Source organism: Lolium perenne, chromosome 6 (genome assembly GCF_019359855.2).
Source record: "Lolium perenne isolate Kyuss_39 chromosome 6, Kyuss_2.0, whole genome shotgun sequence".
Lineage (NCBI taxonomy): Eukaryota > Viridiplantae > Streptophyta > Magnoliopsida > Poales > Poaceae > Lolium > Lolium perenne.
This window is the reverse complement of record NC_067249.2, coordinates 191885335-191890812: the sequence shown is the minus strand read 5'-3', so window position 1 is coordinate 191890812 and position 5478 is coordinate 191885335.

Below are 5478 nucleotides of genomic sequence, written 5' to 3'. Positions count from 1 at the left end.
TGTCACCGTATGTGCCGGTATATGAAAGAAGGGATTCCATAAAATCACAAGCTTTAGCTGATTTCTTGGTTGATTGGGCGGAAATGCAATACAAGCCCTCAGACCAAAGGGTAGAGTACTGGAAGATGCACTTTGACGGATCCAAACTTAAAGAGGGTCTAGGTGCCGGTGTGGTGCTCACCTCACCAAAAGGAGATCATCTTCGGTATGTTTTGCAAGTACATTTCAGGGCATCAAACAATGTCGCTGAATACGAAGCTTTGATCCATGGGCTTAAGGTCGCAAAAGAAATCGGTGCACACCGGATCATTTGCTACGGAGATTCAGATCTTGTGGTACAACAGTGTTCCGGGGATTGGGATGCAAAAGATGCCAACATGGCCTTGTACCGGTTTCACGTGCAAAAGATTGCCGGATTCTTCGAAGGGTGTGAGTTTCACCATGTGACACGCGCAGAAAATGAAGCCGCGGATGCTTTGTCCAAGCTGGGCTCATCCAGGCAAGAAATTCCTCCCGGAATAGCTTTAGCTCACTTAAGAGTACCATCGATCAAACCGAGTCCGGAGTCGAAATCAATTTTTGTACCGGAATCACACGTTGTACCAATGGATATCGACGAAGGGAACCCGGGGACTGCTCCGGTAATCTCTGGGACTGCTGTACCCATACCGGAAGACGCAATGCTAGTGGATAGCATGGACGTAGACGTACCGGTGTTCCTAGTCCGGGAGGCACCATCATGGGTTAAACCTATTAAGGAATTCCTGATCAACGGCACCTTGCCGGTTGACGAAAATGAGTCTAGAAGGATCCAGAGGAGGTCCAAAGCTTACACCATCATCAATGGCGAGGTATACAAGAGAAGTGTTACCGGTGTCCTCCAAAGGTGTGTGGAACCGGAAGAGGGAAAAGAAATGCTTGAGGAAATTCACCGAGGAGAATGTGGGCATCACGCGTCATCAAGGGCGCTGGTGGCAAAAGTATTCCGGCATGGGTTCTACTGGCCAATGGCTTTGCAAAACGCGGAGGATATGGTAAGAAAATGCAACGGGTGCCAGAGGTACGCCAAGCAAAACCATACCCCAGCGTCCGGTTTAAAGACAATACCGCTAACTTGGCCATTTGCCGTTTGGTGCCTTGACATGGTTGGCCCGTTCAAAACCGCAAGAGGAAACATGACCCACATCTTGGTTATGGTGGACAAATTCACCAAGTGGCTAGAGGTGAAACCCATTGCAAAGTGTGATGGGCACACAGCGGTCAAGTTCTTAAAAGATGTTATCTTGCGGTATGGCTACCCGCATAACATTATCACTGACAATGGCACCAATTTTGCTCAAGGTGAGTTCAAAAGATTTTGTGAAGACAACAACATCCGATTGGATTTGTGCTCAGTAGCGCATCCACAAGGCAATGGCCAAGTTGAAAGAACAAATGCTTTGGTACTTTCTGGTATCAAACCAAGACTCATTGATGCGGTGGAAAAATCACCGGGGTGTTGGCTCGATGAGCTACCATCGGTACTATGGAGTATAAGAACAACTCCAAACCGGTCTACCGGATACACTCCATTTTTCATGGTTTATGGAGCAGAAGCGGTCATACCAACCGACATTCTCCATGATTCGCCAAGGGTGCAACTCTATACCGAAGAAGAGGTAAAGGAGGCCCGAGAAGATGATGTGGACTTGCTAGAAGAAGCAAGAGAATTAGCATTGGCAAGAACAGCCATTTACCAGCAAAACCTCAGACGGTATCACAGCCGGAAAGTTAACCCGAGAGTATTCCGGGAAGGGGACCTAGTGCTACGCTTAGTGCAGTGCACTGAAGGCCGGCACAAGTTGTCCCCCCCATGGGAAGGACCCTTCATTGTGAGCAAGGCTCTCCACAATGATGCCTATTACTTAATTGATGCGCAGGAATGGAAGAAAGGAAAGGCAGACAAATCCGAAGAGGAGACCAAACGACCGTGGAATGTAGCTCTGTTGCGTCCTTTCTACTCTTGAAGTTGTGGTGTAAGAAATTCCTTTTTGTACCTTAAATTGCTATGAATAAAAGATGCCGGAACCTTGAATGAATCTCGGGGACTACCCCAATAAGGTTGCATGTAACTTGTTTATTTTTTTCAGTTTACCGGTTGCTTATTGAACGTTTTTTCTTTCCAGTTTAGTAGTGTGCTAAACCCTACCGGAGTCTTCGACTCTGCTGCTGTCCGCAACCCGGCTTCATGGCAAGCAAGATAAACCGGTAGGGGATAAGCACATGAACTGCGAAGAGGGAGAGCAGGAAAGAACAATCCGGAAAATTTAACTAACCCCGGTTATACCGGTTTTTTGCAAAAATTTCGAGTTATTTCTAAGTTCAAGAAAATGCTTGCTTGGTGAAAGAACTTTGTGCTCATAAGCCAAAAACGCCCAGAGAAGGTAGGCAGAGCCAAAGCAAAAGAGCCAAGTGTGCATCGAATTGAATGCGGAAACAGTTTCGGAATAATTGCAGTGCAAGACAAAAATCGAAACGATAAGCAAAGTGCTAAGTGGCGAACCAACATAACTTAATAAGTTACCGGTGTGCAACTTACCTACGTAAAATGTTGCACCACAAACCACAAGGACAAGTTTTATATTACATCATACACCCCGGCATACCGGGGTTGAATTTAACGAGTTCTATTATCAAGCGAGCAGGAGCAGATAAGTTGTTCAGGCAACGGAGGCATCAGGTGGAGCAGCACCGGTCTCGGTGTCTTCAGGGGGAGCAGCGCTGGCCTCGGGAGCTTCCGGCAGCACATCCTCGGCAGCCTCATCTTCATCCCCCTCTTCTTCTTCCTCATCGCTGAGGTAGTCCTTGACATCAGGAGGGGGAAGGATGAAGGTGCGGACCTCGGCATACTCAGCAAGCCGGTAGGCCCAGTCCTGCCGCTTGGCGGTAAGAACCGGATCCATGTCGGTAGGAGCATCTTGGCGTACGCCTTGGAGTGCATCCAGATCCAAGTCCGGATACCAAGAGCATGCGGAGCGCAGCGCCGTGTCAGCTCCGGCACGAGCCGCGGAGCACTGCCACTCACGAATCCGGCGCCCTGCCTCCTTGAGCCGGTGGGCGGTAAGCGTGATGTTTGCCGGCATCTCTTCTTCAGGCCACAGCACCTTGAAAAGTTGGATGGCGGCATCCGGTAGGTTGCCAAGGAGCCGGTCCACGGAGCGCATATGTTGGACTCGCGCGGAGAGGGCGACCAGATAGTCGTACCCGTCCCAGTGCGCGTCCATATTGGGAAATTGCCGCGCCACCCGATCCTCCATCACCTTTTTTCACGGCGTGTGCCTGGGAGTCCGGGAAATGTTCTACATGAGGAAAGGAAAAGCATAAGCACAAGATACCGGAAAACAGTGTGCCGGAAGGAAAAGGAACACGGATACATTTTCAAAAGGAGAAAGCTTATAAGCGAAAGAAGGGACAAGGCAAGAACTTACGGAAAGCCAACGCATCAATCTGCATAACCAGCCGATCATATTCCTTATGATCAGTGGTCATGACCTCAATAAGGCGCTCCGCTACCTTCCACGCCTTCCTTTCCTCCTCCAGCTCTGCCTTCAGCACCGTATTGGAGTTCGTGGAGTCCTCCACGACCTCCGCTAGCCTGGCCTAGGCTGCAACCCGGGCATCCTTCAGAGCTTGCTCATGCTGGAGCGCGGCTTGCATAGCCTGTTCTTTCAGCTCCCTTGAGGCGGTCTTCTGGACGTCCAGTGCCTCGTGGTGCTCCTTGATGAGCTGCTCTTTCTCGCCTAGATACCGGAAAGAAGGGTGTTAGCAAGTGGCAATTGATAAAATAATAAAAAAAAAGAACGGGTTAACCGGAAAAGAAAGAGTGATACCTTGAAGCGTGGCAACCTGGGCCTTGAGGGCCTCGATGGTAGCTTCCGGAACAGCTGTTGAACAAAAGATGCGTAAATATCAAAGAAGAAAACATTCCGGTGAAAAGATGCCGGAGGAAAAGAAAGGAAACAAACCTTGGCAGTGGCTGTGGGCCTCGGCAAGGTCCCGATGCTCCCACAGAAGCTCCTCGAAGAGCTGCTTCCGGGCATCCGCGGTGCTCTGTTCAAAGGAAGAGAATTATGAGAAAGAAAGAAACAAAGATCTTAACCCGAAACTCGGGGACTGGCTATGCCGGTTTCGCGCGTTTCTAGTTAAGTTTCGCGCTAAGAGCTACGCTCTCAACACGAAACTCGGGGACTGGGAGGATAGACAAGATCCGGAAAGAAAGAAACTGGCGTCAACAAAAATTGCAAGAGGGTTGGCGAAACTTACCACCACGTTGCTGGTGGCATCGTACCACGCACTGTCGAACTCCTTCACGGCGCGTTTAAGCCGCATGAAGTGTTCTTCAGTGGACCGAGGCCCAGCAGGGTCTGGCGCTGGAAGACGGTCCTTCCCCAGGCCGCGGGTAGATGCAGAGATATCCGCATCATTCCACTTTTGGGCGTAGGGGAGAAGGTGCCCCAGGTCCTTGCCCTCACGCTTCAGCTCAACGATCCGGCCCAGGAGGCCGGAAGGTTTTTCTTGGACAGCAGCAGCAGCAGGGCCGACGTGCAGCACTACGGACCGCGAGCCGGCTGAGGCGTCGTCCTCCACGGCCTTGCCCCGAGAAGCCCCGGGCTTTAGGAACATGGTGATCTTGGGGATTTCTGGTGGCGGCATTCGCTTGGCCGCGGAAGGCCCTTGGCTTGGCAACGGTGTCGGTGTGGTCCCGGTAGGCTCGAGGGTAAGAGCTTCCGGTTGAGGTGCAGAAGACCGGCGCGGAAGTATCCGGCGCGGTTTCGGTGGGGGAAGAGCTTGGCTGCTTCTTCTTTTTCTTCTTCGGGGAAGGAGGAACCAGAGGTTCCGCCTGCCCGGCATCTGTCTCGTCGGCGCCGGTGTCGCTGGCGCCGGTGTCCTGGGTTTCAGGAGGGGAGGTGAAATCCTCCTCCGCGCGGTGATCAGGAGGTGAAGGGCCGCGCACCCCGAACTTGTAGTGCCTCCCGGAGGGGAGGCAGAGGTGTTGCCGGCACCAGATGGTGCCGGACTTGAGTGAGGAGGAGGAGTTGAGGTCCTTGCGGAGCCGGCAGAGCCCTCCGGCTTGGAGCCAAGCTCAAGCGCGGGGCTGAAAGAGAGAAAAAAGAACGAATTGGAAAAAAGCAACCGGAAAGGAACTTGGTGAAAACGAAGAAAACACAAAAAGGAAATGAAGAACTTACCCGGAAGAAACCGGCATCCGCTTATGCTTGTAGCGCTTCGTGCTTACCTGCTTCCCTCCAAGGACCTCAGTCCGAGGGCGTTTGGCAGGAGGAGCTTGGCTAGGGCCGGCGTCAGCGGCCGGAGCATTGTTCTTCTGGCCTTGGGCCATAAGTTTGTCCAGGAACTCATCCCCGACCTCGGCCTGCAGGGGAGCCACGTGCTCATGGACCTGTGGGTTGATGTTGGCTGAGGGAATGTCTACAGAACAAC